At 39.2% G+C, this 18,887-nt stretch overlaps 1 protein-coding gene across 17 annotated transcripts in view; it reads right to left on the bottom strand.

Moving 5' to 3' along the window:
* N4BP2L2 (NEDD4 binding protein 2 like 2) overlaps positions 1–18,887 on the bottom strand; it is a 96,236-nt gene that overhangs the window by 29,649 nt on the left and 47,700 nt on the right. The window lies entirely within an intron of this gene.

Below are 18,887 nucleotides of genomic sequence, written 5' to 3' on the forward strand. Positions count from 1 at the left end.
ATCAGCACTACAGATAAATTCCCTCAGTCTGTTCTTGCCCAGGTCAGAGCAAATGTAGATTAAAAAGAAATTATTTATCTGCACACTCAATCAAGAAATGATTTATAGTGGCTTACTGAAACAGCTCCATTGTCTGGGGTATATACCCTGATTTTTGGTCAAGGTCAAGAAAGAATTCAGGACATGGGCACACACGAGGAACGGATTTAGGAGCACAAAGTTAAACAGAAAAAGAAAAGCGAGAGAGGCCGGGCGCGGTGGCTCACGCCTATAATCCCAGCACTTTGGGAGGCCGAGGCGGTTGGATCATGAGGTCAGGAGATTCAGACCATCCTGGCTAACACAGTGAAACCCTGTCTGTACTAAAAATACAAAAAATTAGCCGGACGTGGTGGTGGGCACCTGTAGTCCCAGCTACTCGGGAGGCTGAGGCAGGAGAATAGCGTGAACCCGGGAGGTGGAGCTTGCAGTGAGCCGAGATCGCGCCACTGCACTCCAGCCTGGGCGACATAGCAAGACTCCGTCCCAAAAAAAAAAAAAAAAAAAGAGAGAGAGAAAAAGCTTCCTCATAATGAGAAAGCAGGTCATCCAAGAGAGGGTCTCCAAACAGAAAAAGGATTGGCTAGCACATATATTCCAAGCTTTATAGTCCAGTTTGAGGAGGTGGTGTATGATTCACATAGGGCTCATAGATTGGTTTAATCAGGTATGACATCCACATAGTGCCCAGGGAAGGCTGGTTACCCCACACTATCTTACTGTGCAAATGGACATTCCAGCTGATCGGTGCCACCTTGTCTGCTTCTTTCTGTACACCTGGCTGACAAAGAGAAGGGAAGATGGAGCCTCCATCTTGAACATGATTGGCACAACTGCCAGTGTCTATGTCTGCAGCTCTTCCTTAGAAAGGAAAATAATTAGGGGCTGCTTTTCATTAAAAAGAAAAGCCTTACTGAGGACTCCCATACCCCTACTATCTGCCTAAGTAATTTCTTAACTCCTATATCATTATGAAGTCACATATACTACAACGAAAATAAGTTGAAGACAGATAAGAAAAATACGGCAAAGGGAGAAGGGCAGGAAAGATAGAACAAGAATCTCTCACACAAAAGGCGTGATATATCTTGTTAGAGGTGAAATATTTCGTTCAATTCTGTCTATCTGGATACATTAAAATTGTATTGAGGAGAATTCCAGGAATATAGTAAGTAGGTAACAGGATCAAACAACTAAATCCTGGATTAAGCATTTTTTCAAAATCTTTTCTAAATGCACTGATGAGCTTCTGAAAAATTACAGAATTCCCAGGATTCCTGAAGGCAGGAAACCAGAAGGGTCAGCTGACCTCAGCTGCCTTTGAAAACATTTGATAAACCAGATGAACTGGATCTTCAGGGTTTTTGCAGACTTAGGGCTTTTTGTGGGCACAAGTAACAGGGTAAGGGAGCAGGCCAATAACAATTCCCTCTCTAATAAAGCTGAGACCTCAAAGGGCTTCTTTGCTTTTGTCTAAAAGTGAACAGAAACTTATCTCTAGCCTCCAAACAAAACTGCAAGGAAAAATAAATTATGTGGAATTCTGATGCTGAGTGGATTAGGGTAGGGAACATTACATCTAAGGATCTGGAACCACAACCCATCCCTCACAAGCTGCTCTCTGTATAGTCTAGAAAACTGCAGACCAGTAATTTAGAACGATCTCAGCTGGTACTGCTGCCTGGCACCTGGGAGAAGTAAACATAATCCTTGCTGGAGAAATCTATTTTTATCCAAGGGCTCAAAAATACTGATACAAATAAAATTCCAAGAAAAATGAGTAGCTCAAAGCAAAAAATAACTGAATACATTGGAAACATATAACCATGAACAAGGAACAGCAAAAACAGACCTGAGGTACTGTGGATATACAGCATGTACAATAACTACATTCACTATTTATAAAGATACATCTAAACTGACTGTAGGGAATAAGAAACTCTAAATAATAACTAAATAAAGTGGAAAAAGTACCCCCGGCAATGTGGTGCAAGGTGGGTGCGGCAGGACCATGCAGCTCGAGTGCAGCCCCAGCGGGAACACAGACCATTTTAGTTTTGATTGCTGTTACCACTACTGATAACTGAGCCAAAGTAGTGATGCTACTTGAGGGAAATTTCTGCAACCCGCAGTCAACGATTATATGATTGTGAGCCATGCCTTTAGTGAAGAGGAACACTGAGCCCCAGCACTTGTGCTAGGGAGCTCTGCCTTAGGGGATTACCAGTGAACTTAAATGTGTAACCAATAGTACTCTTGCCACTATCATACACCAGCTGAGCAGTCTGAGATCTACTTATTTCTCCTTGGGCAGTCAGAAAGTGGAGGAGAGGATGCCCTGGCTATGAACTATGCAAGGCTTAGAAGGGCCAAAAGACTGCACCATTTACATCAATGACCCCCTTAAGAACTATTTTCTGCAAAAACTACATCAGCACAGCCAAGTACAGCATGTGGTCATTTCTCCCTGAGTTTTTGTATCTGCAATTTACCAAAGCTGCCAATGCTTTCTTGTTCATTAATGTATTGCAGCAAATTCCAGATGTGTCTCCAACAGGAAAATATACAACTCTCTTGCCTCTGATTTCAGGGATCAAAGAGGTTACAGAAGACTGTAAATGACATACGGCACACAAAACAGTTATTACAAAGAACTGGGAGTTCCTTCCTACGGACATAGTGCTGATGTCTTCCAGTGAACCTCAGCCGACTGTTATATAGCAACACCTAATCTGGATGGAGAGACAGATCTCAAGCTAGAGCAGGCTTTGCCAGAAACAGGCTGAATGCAATCGGAAAACCGATTGTTCAGCCTATCTGGAAAAATAGACCTAATCGTCATTTCAATAGCTTTGCTGGAACCTTGAGCCTAAGTGATAAAAGCTCTGTTCCAATTGGGCCTGACCAGGTCTTGTTAAGAGGTACACAGCTGAGAAATACTCAGTGGATTATTGGCATAGTTGTTTATGCTGGATTTGAGACAAAATTCATGCAGAATTCTGTCAAATCACCTCTTAAGAGATCAAAGGTTGAGAAAGTGACCAATGTGCCAGTCTCCCTTTTGCCCTGCTGCTCTTGGTCATGTCCTTGATTCCAGCTCCCAAGTCATTGTTTGACATACTGGTGTTCATCATCTTGTACCAGAACCTCATCCCCATTAGTCTGCTGGTCGCTGTGGGAAAATTGTGAAATATATTCAGGCCCAGTTTATACACTGGGATGAAGATATGCATTATAAAGTAAATAATGTCTACACCATGGCCAGAACATTCAATCTCAATGAAGAACTTGGGCAGGTAAAACATCTATTTCCTAATAAAACAGGAATATTAGGACATTTAAGAAGTGTACCATTGCAGGTGCAATTTATGGTCAGACATCTTCCATCCCAGAGTCCTGTGAATTTTATGACTCCAAATTATTGGAGAACTTTGAGAATGGTCATCCCACAAAAGACTGTATCTGTGTACCACACTGTTATTCCAAAGACAGATGGAAATAATATAATCTACCAGGCTTCCTCCCCAGCCAAAGCAGCTTTAGTGAAAGGAGCAAAAGAACATGGCTTGTTCTTTGTATAAGAACACCATACTGTCACCATAGAAGCTACGGGAGAAAAATACTTTTGAAATTCTTAATGTCCTGGAGTTTTCTAGTAATAGAAAAAGGATGTCTATAATTGTCTGGACCCCTATGGGATGGCTCTGGTCTGGCTCTACTGCAAAGGGGCTGATACAGTGATTTATGAGAGACTTTCAGAAGATTCTCTATTTGTTCAGGAGACATTAACCCATCTGGAATATTTTGCCATAGAAGGTCTAAGAATTCTGTCTGTTGTGTATAGAGATTTAACTGAGAAAGAATATAATTGGTGATTTCGGAAGTACAAAAAAGCAAGTACAAATGTACAAGACAGAATTCAAAGAGTAGGAAAAGTGTTACGATATTATTGGCCAGGCACAGTGGTTCACACCTGTAATCTCAGCACTTTGGGAGGCTGAGGTGGGTGGATCACCTGAGGTCAGGAGTTTGAGACCAGCCTGGCCAACATGGTAAAACACCACCTCTACTAAAAATACAAAAGAGAAATTAGTTGGGTGTGGTGGCGGGTGCCTATAATCTCAGCTACTTGGGAGGCTGAGGCAGCAGAATCACTTAAACTCAGGAGGCAGAGGTTTCAGTGAGCCAAGATCATGCCACTGCACTTCAGCCTGGGCAACAAGAGCAAAACTTTATCTCAAAAAACAAAAAACATTATATTATTGAAAACGTAACATAGGCCATATTTACTCTACATGCCAAGATAAATATGTAAAGGAAATCTAGTTATCAGTGTTTTCATATCTTGAAGTAATTTTTATTTTTTATTTTTTATTTATTTTTTGAGATGGAATCTGACTCTGTTGCCCAGGCTGGAGTGCAGTGGCATGATCTGGGCTCACTGCAAGCTCCACCTCCCAGGTCCATGCCGTTTTCCCACCTCAGCCTCCCAAGTAGCTGGGACTACAGGCACCTGCCACCACACCTGGCTAATTTTGTTTTTTGGGTTTTTTTTGTATTTTTAGTAGAGATGGGGTTTCATTGTGTTAGCCAGGATGGTCTCGATCTCCTGACTTCATGATCCGCCCACCTTGACCTCCCAAAGTGCTAAGGATTATAGGCGTGAGCCACCACGCCCCGCCACTAATTATTAAAACAATGAAATTTTGTTTTTTCTTCAGAAGTAAAAAAAAAAAAAAAAAAGAAAAAGAAAAAGTAAAAGTATCCCCAAAATGTATAAATATGAAAAAATATTAATTACTGAAAAAAACCTTGTCAACAAACAAGGTCATGAGTTAAGGACAGCTAATGGAAGAATTAGTAAATGGAAAAAGACATCTGCAGAAAATATCCAGAAAGCAGCAATAAGAAATAAAATGATAAAAAATATGAAGATTAAGAGACAGAAGGGAGAATGAGAAGATCAACATACAATTGGAGTCTCAGGAAAAGGGGAGTGCAGGGAGACACGGAGAGAGACAGAGACTCAGACTGAGACAGAGAGAGAGAAGAAAATAAGACAGAGTGAATGTTTCAAGAGATTTATCACTAGTAAGTTTCCAAAACTGATGAAATACACCATCCCAGATTAAAAAAAAAAAGTAGCAAATCCGAAATAAGATAAAGACACAAAAAATCCTCACTTAAACACATTATAATGAAGCTTCAAAACATTTAAAGTCAAAGGGAAGGCCTTAAAATCAGCCCGAAAATGACAGGCTATCTTCACAGGAACAACGATTAGACTTCTAGCTGACTTCTTATCAGTAACAACCGAGGAAGAAGACAGTGAAATGATAATTTCAGTGTCATGAGAGAAAAGAACTGTCAACCTACTATTCTATATCTATTGACAATATTGTTCATGGAGGGGAGCAAAATAAATATATTTTCAAAGAAACAAAAACAGAGATTTGACCTGGAGAACCTTATTTAAAGCAATTGTAAAGAGTGAAATTCAGGCAGAAGGAAAGTAGTATCAGATAGAGTCCAGATTAAAAGTCCACTTGACAGGGAATTTTAGTGAGAATTCAATCACTTACTAGGTAGTTGGATGGCATCATATTTAACGTCTCTTCAACAATAAAGAGACTTTTTTAGACATAGTTTTAATCTTTGAAAGTCAGACGCTAGATCCATTATATCATTACTTAGAGTTTCCATCTCACCTGAGTTGCTGTCTTACTAGGAAACATTTGATATTTCTTCAGTCACACCTGAAAATGGAAATAACATTTAGATGGTGCTTCACAACTTTTAAGGTGCTTTCATAAACATCATCTTGTTCAAATTCACAACTGTGGTACTATTATTTTCATTTTATAGACTGAAGAACTCATAGAGTATGATTTCTCCGAGATTGTATAGTTAATATAACTCAAAAAGGTTTTTTGTACCTAAAGATTGGACTTTTTAGGTTGGGCACAGTGACTCACGCCTGTAATCCCAGCACTTTGGGAGGCCGAGGAGGGCAGATCACTTGAGGTCAGGAGTTCAAGACCAGCCTGGCCAATATGGTGAAACTCCTTCTCTACTAAAAATACAAACATTAGCCAGGAATGGTGGTGCACACCTTTAACCCCAGCTACTCGGGAGGCTAAGGCAGGAGAATCGCTTGAACCCAGGAGGCAAAGGTTGCAGTGAGCTGAGATCACTGCACTCCAGCCTCAGCAACAGAGTAAGACTCTATCTCAAAAAAAAAAAAAAAAAAAAAAAAAAAAAAAAAAAAAAGATTGCACTTTTTAGATTGTGTTCTGCCTTTAAAAGTCCCCTAAATATCTTTAGGATTAAAATACATCTATTAATCAAAATTTTAAATGAAAGCCACACATACAAACAAGTGAAAGTGAAGGGAAGTGTTCTGGTTGAAGACACAGCATGCTCAAAGCTCCACTTATACAGCCTCCCACTATCTGCCTGAACTCTTCTGTGGACTAGTTTGAAGTTCACTGATTGACACTATCATCCTACTTTCACCTTATAGTTCAGACTCATTCACATTACTTAGTCTCCTAACTCAAATCACTTTCTCTCCACCCCAAGCTGACTACCAGTATTCACTTACAGATATTCAAGACTTCAGAGGATCTTTGAACTCCCCCAAATTGAATAGTATATGTACGTACATGTATGTAATTTTAATGGAAGAGGGACTATTACAAGGACTGTTTATAGGCAGAGGAACTGTTTCACTGGGTTCTGAAAGTAGTCCATGATCCAAAAAAGGGGTAAGCCTCTGGTTGTGGCTTATAAGATCATGGCTTTAATTCACACCTCAAATTTTACATTCAGGGCCAGTTTTCCTGGTTTTTGTTTAGCTTTGCTTCTTGACTGTTATTCAAACTCTTATTCTGTAAATACTTGACTCAGTCTAGTCCAGTTTCTGGAACTTTATATCTGAATGCAAATGGCGACCCTGTCATATTCTAGCCTTGGGAACTAGACGCAAATATTGCCTATACTGTCTTTGTTTTGTGTAATGAATTTTACAGTATTCTACAGTTCAAAATTTAAGTATATACTCTTGTAAATAATTTCAACCTTTAATTTAAACCTATACTTTAAACCTTCAGAGCTCTGTTGCCTGTATCTTCCAGGGTATATGGTACATGGGGGCTTTCAACTATATTTGTAGCTGGCCTAGGAATAAATGAACACCATTGGCTTATGCTTATCTTTTTTGTATGTCTTAAATGTTGCATGTAAAATGTCAATAAAAGACATACAAAACTTAAGCAATACCCTTCAGGATCCTAGCCAATGCCTGATTCATAATGGGTGATCAATAGTTATCTGTTAAATAAATTTTTATTCATACTAGGTTTAGTTGTTTTATCAGGTTATCATTATACTTAAGATGACACAATATATTTATTTTAGCTGACTATATACAATGAGTTGTTATAGCGGGGTTTACATACCTAGTGTGATTATAATTAAATTGATTACTTGTAATTAGACTTGTTTGTTTAAGACAGAGTCTCACTTTGTCACCCAGGCTGGAGTGCAGTAGTGCCATATTGGCTCACTGCAATCTTTGCCTCCTGGGTTCTAGTCAGTGATCCTCCTACTTCAGCCTCCTAAGGAGCTGGGACTACACGCCCAGCTAATTTTGTGTGTGTGTGTGTGTGTGTGTGTGTGTGTGTGTGTGTGTATTTTTGGTACAGATAGAGTTTCACCATGTTGGCCAGGCTCGTTTCAAACTCCTAACCTCAAGTGATCCTCCTACCTCAGCCTCCCAAGTGCTGGGATTACAGGCGTGAGTCACTGTGCCTGGCCTTAGACTCTTTACAGTCATATTTCATACGGTTTTCCCATCAGTAGGTGAAAGAGAAAAAGACTGCTTCTACTCTGAATCCCAGAGAATAAAAGGAAAGATTATAAAACTAAGACATCATTTTGTAAAGGTTTTCATGTTATTTCATCTGTTAAGAACGTTTAGATATTTTATTTTGGCTACAAAATTTAAATTTCTCTTACGCTAATTTCATATGACAATATTACCTTTTGGGTTGGTATTTGGTTCCATCTACTACTAGTTTGTTTGTATTTCAAACTAAGACATACTTATTCAGACTAGTGTGCTCTAAATTCAATTACTTTTCAATGTCTATGAATTTTCATCCAATTATTTCACTATGTGGTAAACTTAAACATTGATATCTGAAGCAGTAGCCATTATATTTGGTCCATTAGTTTACTTACAGCCCAGCACTAATGTTTATTAGTCAAATGAAATCTTAACTTGGGAAACCCTATTCTCACACTTAGCCAGAGGCTATAATTCACCACTAGTATTTTCACAAATGGGTTCAACTGAAGACAAGTACTGTGGGAAAATGTAGATGGGCAAAGCAAATCTATCAGGGCAACTGGAAAACTAAGTCAAGTTCATATGCTACAGATAAGGGCAGAGAAGTGTCATCTCATTTTCAAAAAAGAAAAAAAAATGCAGGTGGCCTTTGATGAACAAAATATTTTTCTTCAACCTATTTTAACCTCTATATTCTTATTTAAAATTTCCTCATTAAAGCTATTAAGGTAAGCTTCAGAGTATCTCCTGCTATAACGACTTAGTAAGACTAAGTTAGTATATAAAAATACAATTAATTTTTGTAGGTTGTACATCACTACATTTCAGTACATCTTGGCCTCCAGACTAGCACACAGTGAAAGATAGGAACATGGCAGATGATCTTTATTTATACTTACTGTATGCGGGTAGAGCAGGAATGGATAACAGCACTGCATGATTACTTTTAAAAAATTAATTTCTAAAATAATAACCATTTAGCAATTTTATGCTACAGTTTTTTGTTTTGTTTTGTTTTTTTTGCTAACACCCCTCACCATTACAGAATACATTTACAAGCTGGGAATGATACTACCAGGCTCTTTCAGGAGTTGTGTATGTCTTAGTCTAAGAAAACCAATACAAAATTAGCCAGGTGTGGTGGGGCGCACCTGTAATTCCAGCTACTGGGGAGGCTGAGGCAGGAGAATCGCTTGAATCTGGGAGGCGGAGGTTGCAGTGAGCCGAGATCACGCCATTGCACTCCAGCCTGGGCAACAAGAGTGAAACTCTGTCTCAAAAAGAAAAAAAAAGAAAAGAAAAGAAAAGAAAAGAAAAACCAGTCGGGGCCAGGCCCAGTGGTTCACAACTTACGTAATTCCAGCACTTTGGGAGGCCAAGGCAGAAGGAGCACTTGAGTCCAAGAGTTTGAGACCAGACTGGGCATTATGGCAAAACCCCAGCTCTCCAAAAAATACAAGTATTAGCTAGGTGTGGTGGCACACGTCTGTAGTCCTAGTTCCTGAGGGGTGAACTGAGATGGGAGGATTGCTTGAGCCTAGGAGGTCAAGGCTGCAGTGAGCTGAGATCATGCCACTGCACTGCAGGCTGGGCCACAGAGCAAGACTCTGTCTCAAAAAATAAATACATAAAAAATAAATTAAAAAGAATAAGAAAAAACAGTCTGACGTGCTATAAGTTGCATTTAACTGCAAACATATAACTTGAAAAAACATAGCTAAAGGTTTTTCATCTTTAATAAAGTCATTTTCTTCTTAAAAATGGATCTAGGGTAAGTTTTTGTTGTTTTTGTTTTTGTTTTTTTTGAGGTAGAGTTCCACTCTTGTTGCCCAGACCGGAGTGCAATGATGCGATCTCGGCCCACTGCAACCTCCACCTCCGGGGTTCAAAGGATCCTCCTGCCTCAGCTTCCTGAGTAGCTGGGATTACTGGAACAGCGCCACCATGCTCAGCTAATTTTTGTATTTTTGGTAGAGATGGGGTTTCACCATGTTGGCCAGGCTGTTCTCAAACTCCTGACCTCAAGTGATCCACCAGCCTCAGCCTCCCAAAGTGCTGGGAAAACAGGCGTGAGCCACCATGCCCGGCTGTAATTCTTTTTAAAAAACAGCTAGAAGATACAATTTTGCCTTCATCTTAAGTATATAAATACTGTTAGAATATGTTGAATTATTTCTACTTAGATAACCTCATAACTAAATTATTGCCACAATATGAATAGCCTTTAGCCATAAAATTAAAAGCATAAGAACACGACATTTATAAAGAATACTTAGAAAGCAGAAAATTTGCAGCTTACAAAATAGTTGTTTTCTACAGAGTTGTGCAAACTGACATATTGGTACGCTGCTACATAATAATTTTATTATAGTCACAGGCTAACCTCAAAAAATTTCACTAGAAATATGTTGTTTTCTTTCCTTCCTTTATTCTCACCTTCCTTGTTACTTTGTTATTGAAAATGGTATAACATGATTATTATTCTTGTCAAATAAGATTAAAGTCATTTATTTTTACCCACACAAAATCAGAAGAGTTCCTGAAGTAAATGAAGAACAGCTGGAAAAGAAGGTAAACTATATTTTAAAAGATGTTCAGAACTTCACACACACAAAAAAGCCCAGGCCCAGATGGCTTCGTTGGTGAATACTATCAAACATTTAAAGAAGAATATGAATTCTTAAGAAACTCTTCTAAAAATAGAAGAGGAAGGATTACTTCCCAATTTAGCCTGAGGCCAGTATCACTTTGATATCAAAACCAAAAACATCACACAAAAACAGAAAAATACAAACCAATATTTCCTATGAATATGAATGCAAAAACCTCAAAAAATAGCAGACTAAATCTAGCTACATAAAAAAATGATTACACTCCATGACCAAATGTTATGTTATCTCGGGAAAGCAAGGTTAGTTTAACATCCAAAATTCAATTAATGTAATAAACCATATCTGTAGAACAAAGGATAAAAACCACATCATCAATCATCATCTCAAAAGATGCAGGAAAAAACATGGGCAAAATCTAACATTCTGTCATGACAGAAACCCTTAGCAAACTAGAAACAGGAAGAAAACTAAGAGCTGGGCGTGGTGGCTCACACCTGTAATCCCAGCACTTTGGGAGGCCAAGGTAGGAGGATCCATCGAGCCTAAGAGTTCAAGACCAGTCTGGGCAATATAGTGAGACCTTGCCTCTACAAAAATATTAAAAAGTTAGCTGAGTATGGTGGTGTGGGCCTGTACTCCGAGCCACTCAGGAGGCTAAAGTGGAAGTGTTGCTTGAGCCTGGGAGGCAGAGGTTGCGGTAAACTGAGATTATGCCACTGCACTCCAGCCTGGGTAACAGAGATGTCATCTCAAAAAAAAAAAAAACCCAAAACTAAAATAAACTAGGAACAGAAACAAACCTCCTCAATCTGATATAAAACATGTACAGAAACCCCACATTCATCATACTTAACGGTGAAAGGCTAAATATTTCACCCTGAAGATCAGAAAAAAGACAAGAATATACACTCCACCATTTCTATTCAACATTACACCAGGGGCGATAGGCAAGAAAAAAAATTCTAAAATACAAATTGGAAAGAAAGAAGTAAAACATGCCTATTTGCAGATAACAGGATCTTAATACATAGAAAATTCATAGGAATGTAATTAAAAACTATTAAAAATAATAAACTGGGCCAGGTGTGGTGGCTCACGCCTGTAATCCCAGCACTTTGGGAGGCCGAGGCAGGTGGGTCACCTGAGGTCAGGAGTTTGAGACCAGCCTGGCCAATATGGTGAAATCCCATCTCTACTAAAAATACAAAAATTAGCTGGGCGTGGTAGCTTGCACCTGTAATTCCAGATGCTTAGGAGGCTGAGGCAGGAGAATTGTTTGAACTCGGAAGACAGAGGTTGCAGTGAGCTGAGATTGTGCCACTGCACTCCAGCCTGGGCGACAGAGCAAGATTCCATCTCAAAAAAATACATAAATAAAATAAGTAAATAAAAAAAAAAATCTAGTAAATCTCAAGATATGAGATCAACATATAAAAATCAATTGTATTGCTATACATTAGCAATTAACAGTCTAAAAATTAAGAACATTCTACTTACAATATCATCAAAAAGAATAAAATTCTTAGGAACAAATTTAATAAAAGAAGTACAAGACTTGGCCAGGCATGGTGGCTCACGCCTGTAATCCCAGCACTGTGGGAGGCCGAGGTGGGCGGATCACCTGAGGTCAAGAGATCCAGACCATCCTGGCCAACATGGTGAAACCCCATCTCTACTAAAAATACAAAAATGTAGCTGGGTGTGGTGGCACGTGCCTGTAGTCCTAGCTACTTGGGAGGCTGAGGCAAGACAATCTCTCAAACCTGGCAGGCGGAGGTTGCAGTGAGCCAAGATCACTCCAGCCTGGTGACAGACTGACACTCCATCTCAAAAAAAGAAAAAAAAGTAGTACAAGAATTAAAGTCTGGGCTGGGCACAGTGGCTCACGCCTATAATGCTGACATTTTGGGAGGCCGGGGTGGGTGGATCGATTTGAGTACAGGAGTTGGAGACCAGCCTGGGCAACATGGCAAAACCCTGTCTTTACAAAAAACCACCCAGGCATCATGATGCACACCTATAGTCCCAGCTACTCAGGAGGCTGAAGCGGGAGGATCACTTGAGCCTGGAAGGCAGTGGTTGCAGTGAACCAAGATTGCACCACTGCACTCCAGCCTGGATGACAGAGCAAGACCACCTCAAAAAAAAGACTCTACTCTAAAGACTACAAACTATGTTGAAAAGGCCATGTGTGGTGGCTCACACCTGTTATCCCCGCACTCTGCGAGGCCAAGGTGGACAGATTATTTGAGGTCAGGAGTTTGAGACCAGCGTGGCCAAAATGGTGAAACCCCGTCTCTACTAAATATTAGCCAGGCATGGTGGCACACCCCTGTACTCCCAGCTACTCAAGAAGCTGAGGCGGGAGAATCACTTGAACCCAGGAGGTGGAGGTTGCAGTGAGCCTAGATTGCACCACTACACTCCAGCCTGGGCAACATAGTGATACTCTGTCTAAAAAAATAAATAAATAAATAAAGCAAGAAATTAAAGAAACCAGGCACCTCCAGAGGCCCACACTCATAATCCCAGCTACTCAGTAGGCTGAGGAAGAAGGATCACACGAGGCCAGGATTTCTAGACCAGCCTAGGTAACATGGTGGGATCCCATCACTAAAACAATTTTAAAAATCAGCCAGAGACTACAGCCAGTGTGGTGATACATGCCTGTTGTCCCAGTTACTCAGGATGCTGAGGCAAGAGGATTGCTTGAGCCCAGAAGTTTGAGACCAGCCTGGGCAACATAGTGAAACCCCATCTCTACCAAAAAAAAAATAAAAATTATCTGGGCACGGTGGCATGTGCCTGTGGTCTCAGCTATTCGGGAGGCAGAGGTAGAAGGATCACCTGAGCCCGGGGAGGTTGAGGCTGCAATGAGCCGTGATCCCACCACTGCACTCCAGCCAGAGTGAGACCCTGTCTTTTTTTTTTTCTTTTTTAAAGGAAAAATAAAATTTAAAAAAAGTAAAAGAGAAAATATTCAGGCCAGGTGTGGTGGCATGCGCCTGTAATCCCAGCTACTTGGGAGGCTGAGACAGGAGAATCACCTGAACCCGGGAGGCAAAGTTTGCAGTGAGCCAAGATCGCGCCACTGCACTCCTCCAGCCTGGGCAACAGAGTGAGACTCTGTCTCAAAAATTAAAAAAAAAGAAAAAGAAAGAAAAAAAGAAAGAGGTTATCATAGGATTAGGTGAGATTTTATATATAACAAATATCTTTCCCATCACAGGCATACAGGAAATATGAATCATTTGTTATTTTTATTTCACTATGTTGTGAACATTTTTACAAGCTCTTTATTTTTCTGAATAATTATGCTTACTATATTAACTAAATTTTTTTTTTTTTGACAGAGTTTCGCTCCTGTTGCCCAGGCTGGAGTACAATAGTGCAATCTTGGCTCATTGAAACCTCCACCTTCCAGGTTCAAGTGGTTCTCCTGCCTCAGCCTCCCAAGTAGCTAGGATTACAGGTGTGTGCCACCACGCCCGACTAATAAGAGGTGTACTATCATCATCCCCATTTAATAAAGAAATAAAGGCTGACAAACTTGCCTAGCTTGCATAATTAATAAATATATTGAACCAAAGGCTTAAACCCAAATTTCTCTGATTGCAAATGTTATGTTCTGTACCATTATACTATACAGCTACGTTAGGTTGGATTCAGAAAATGTGGTATATATACAACATGGAATACTAGGCAGCCATAAAAAGAATGAGATTATGTCCTTTGCAGCAACATGGATGGAGCTGGAGGCCATAATCCTAAACAAATTAATGCAGGAAGAGAAAACCAAATACTGCATGTTCTCACTTACAAATGGGAGCTAAACATTGGGCACACATAGATATAAATATGGAAACAAGAGATACTGCGGACTACTAGAGAGTGGAGGGATAAGGATGGGTAGTGAGTACAATGCTCACTACCTGGGTGATGGAATCCATACTCCTAACCTCAGCATCACACAATATTCCCATGAACTCAATCTGCACATGTACTCCCTGTAACTAAACTATAAGTTGAAATAAAAATAAAATAAAATTATATATTTAAATTGTAAATTATCATCCCACAATTTTAATAAAGGTGTGTATATGTGTTTGTTTATATATTTAAACATATATGCATATACATGTTTTAGAAAGACAGGAATATGCAAAATGTTAATAGTGGTAAATTTTAGGGGTTGGTTTCTTTGTGATTATGTGTGGTAAATAAGCTACTTTTGTAATAGAAAAAATAAATAAATGCACTCCAAATATTTTCTTCAATAAAGAAATTAGGCAAAAAAAGAAAATATACAAATCAATGTGTTTAAAGTTTTCTCAATATTTAAGCTCCACTTTAGAATAATAAATCCACTTATATATTGAGTATAAACTTTGATTAACAAACATAAACTCGTGGTGGTGCACACCTACAATCTCAGCTACTCAGGAGGCTGAGGCAGGAGAATCTCTTGAACCTGGGAGGTTGCAGTGAGCTGAGATTGCGCCACTGCACTCCAGCCTGGGTGACAGAGCAAGACTCTGTCTCAAAACAAACAAACAAACAAACAAACAAAACTTACTCTGTAACAGAAACACCCTGTGTGCAAATTCAGTCTTAGCTAATAAGGCTTAACAGTAATTGTTAACTCTCAGATTCTAAAAAAGTTTATTTGGTGAGTTTTTTATTTGATGACTTCATTACATTCTCATCAGCTATGAATTGGAATAATTCCAATTTGAACTATAGTGTGATGTGTTGAATTTTTCTGTTTCTGTCATGTACGCTGTTTTTACTTTAAGATAATAGTGCTTTAAAGTTTATTATTGCCAGTAATAACAATAGCAACTGCTAAGTCCTCCAAGTTAACATCTACCTTAACCTTAAATAAACTGACCTCATTATATTTATTCTTAGCCAAATTTTAAAAAAAATGTATGGAGATCGAGCGGCATATATTTTAAGAATATAGATTATAAAAACATAATTTCCCTGAAAGTTAAATTCCTCAAAGGAACTAATTTCCAAATCTTCTAACACCTTCTCATTACTTCAATGTGAGTGCTTCAAATATAGAAAAAAACTTTTTATTTCCCCTTGACAAGATCACACTGCTGTGTGCAAATAAACTATGATTAACAAGGTAAATTGGTTCAATATTCTAACATTAACTCCAATTCTATCAAAATGTTCATCCTCTAATATTACAAATCTAGTTTAATCACCAAGATTTGGTCAATTCCCCTCCTGATTAAAAAAAAAAAAAACTTGCAGTTCATTTCCAATGCTAAGAAATAACACAATACATTGACAACATTGCTTCACAAATACCTACTGCTAAGAAAAATGTACAGCTAAATATAATTTTATGTTATCATATAATAAACACTAAAAAAATCAGGCTTACATTTTATGCTGTGCAATAATTCTCTTAATAATTGTTTAAACCAAAATTAGGACAACTAAGGTGCTCAAATGTCACCTTCCCAGGTAAAGCCCATATTGACCCCTACCTTGTTTAACACTGCAACCAGTTCCCCTCCATCCCCCTCCCCTACACACATAATCTTACTCTGGGCAAAACACTCTTTTCTCCTCCTTCTCCTGCTTTTTCTCCTTATCACCTTCTAACATTCATATGATTTACTTTTCTTCTTCCACTTGTGAAGTTGTCTGCCTACTAGTACATAGGACAGCACCTGTGACATAGCAGGTGCTGTTGAATGAATAATTTTACCCACTAGGTGGGCAGGGGAAGCTATTGTTTTTTATGTATTTATTTATTTACTTTTTGAGATGGAGTTTCACTCTCATCACCCAGGCTGGAGTACAGTGGTGCAATCTTGGCTCACTGCAACCTCCATCTCCCGGGTTCAAGCGATTCTTCTGCCTCAGCCTCCCAAGTATCTGGGATTACAGGTACCTGTCACCATGCCCGGCTAATTTTTGTACGGTAAGTAGAGATGGGGTTTCACCATGTTGACCAGGCTCGTCTTGAACTCCTGACCTTAGGTGATCCACCCGCCCCAGCCTCCCAAAGCACTAGGATTACAGGCATGAGCCACTGCGCCTGGCCGAAGCTATTGTTTTTATCTGAGTATTTGGTGACTTACACAAGCAGTCCCCAACATTTTTTGGGGTGGTTTCGGGGATGAAACTGTTCCACCTCAGATGATCAGGCATTAGTTAGATTCTCATAAGGAGTGCAGCAACCTAGATCCCTCACATCCACAGTTCACAATAGAGTTCGTGCTCCTATAAGAATCTAACGCCACTGCTGATCTGAGAGGAGGCTGAGCTCAGGCAGTAATGCTCACTTGCCCACCGCTCACCTCCTGCTGTGCAGCCCAGTTCCCAACAGGTCAGGTCGAAGTTCCAGGGGTTAGGGATCCCTGACTTATACAAATGGGTGGAAATGTAATGGTTAGTTTTGTAATTAGAGTAAATCCTCATTTTTCACCCAGATTAAAGCAAAAAAAACCTTTTTTCAGGAGCCTTGAGACCTACTAATGCCTCCAAGGTTTAAGACAGATTTATACAGTGGCTCTGAACCTGAAAAGAAAAAAACAAAACAGAACCCAAAGAAAATTCATAGTTCTGAGATTCTGAAGAGAAAAGGGGCAGGGTGGTAATTTTTTGCTATCTGGGAGGAGGTCTCAAAAGACTCTTCTTACATGGTTATTGCAATGTTTTTCATCACACTTACCATACACATTTTACATACATTATAAAACTATATTACATGCTCATGATAAATTACAAAGGTTCACAGATTCCAGCATTACCATTATTACTTTGACTCATCATGCTCCTGTTATACTAAGTAAATGAAACACAAAAAGGGAAAATAATTTCTGTGGATGTAGAATAAATTCTAGTAATTTTAAATTACAAATAATGCCTTTTGATGGGCTGGCCACACCAAAAGAACTCTAGGCTACAAAATAGTTATGCCAATAATCAACAGTTTTTATAATAAGAAAAACTGAAAAACTATATATATATGTACGTTTTGTTTTGTTTTTTTTGAGACAGAGTCTTTCTCTGTCACCAGGCTGGAGTGCAGTGGGGCGATCTCAGGTCACTGCAACCTCTGCCTCCCAGGTTCAAGCAATTCCCCTGCCTCAGCCTCCCAAGTAGCTGGGACTACAGGCACATGCCACCACGCCTGGGTAATTTTTTGTATTTTAGTAGGGACAGGATTTCACCATGTTGGCCAGGATGGTCTCAATCTCCTAACTTCGTGGTCCACCTGCCTCGGTGTCCCAAAGTGCTGGGATTACAGGCGTGAGCCACCGCACCTGGCCGAAAAAAGTATATTTATTCACCAGAAGCTCTTCCTAATTGCACTGGCGAGTTCTTATGGAATCTGCATACATAGAAAAAAGATTTACTTTGTAAGAAAAGTCTTTTCATATACTCCCCACAAAGGTCTAACTCTGACAACTTGAAAAGCAACAAATGACTTTCTGAAAACTATCGGAAAAGAAAAATGTTTTATTACGTTAACTTGTTTAATTTTGCTTCTTGTCCTAAGCCTGAAATGAGATAGATGACATCTGTGCATAATTTCACATGTGCATCACTCTTACAAACTTAGGATTTAGGACTTTTAAAATACATTATTTTTTACACATCTCAAAACACCAAGTTTTTTTTGTTTTGTTTTGTTTTTTTGAGACAGAGTCTCACTTTGTCGCCCAGGCTGGAGTGCAGTGGTGCAATCTCGGCTCACTGCAAGCTCCGCCTCCCGAGTTCACGCCATTCCGCTGCCTCAGCCTCCCGAGCAGCTGGGACTACAGGCGCCCAAGACAAATTTTTAAAAAATCATTTTTCCTATGTAGCAAATATCTTTAGGCCTAGCATCTGTTTTATCAGAAGTTAATATATTTAAGATGAAAATTCATTTGTATGTTATGCTTGAAAAGGATATTAATACCCTTTCATATGGCAAACTTACTTTTTAGTAAATTCCATTAGTAACAGGCGCACTATTAAGATAGCCCGATTTACTACTTTTTGAGTTCTCAACATGCTGGACACATGTAAAACAGTCACAGTTGTTGTTTTAAAACAAATTTTGCAACCACATTTCTAAACCTTTTCAAACATGAGAGTAAGAAATAAGTATCATGCTCTCAAAAAGCTTCCAAAACTACATGGTCTCAAAAGTACACATTTAAAATTTTGTATATTTAAAATGGCAGATTAACTTTTGAGCTAATCATTTATACAGGGACATAGAAAACAACAAAATGTGTGAACGTTTTGTAGCTTTTTTTTTTTTTTTTTTTAATTTTAGACAGAGTCTCACTCACTCTGTCACCCAGGCTTGAGTGCTGTGGTACGAACTCAGCTCACCGTAGCCTCCGCCTCCCAGGTTCAAGCAA

Source organism: Macaca mulatta, chromosome 17, assembly GCF_049350105.2.
Source record: "Macaca mulatta isolate MMU2019108-1 chromosome 17, T2T-MMU8v2.0, whole genome shotgun sequence".
Classification (NCBI taxonomy): domain Eukaryota; kingdom Metazoa; phylum Chordata; class Mammalia; order Primates; family Cercopithecidae; genus Macaca; species Macaca mulatta.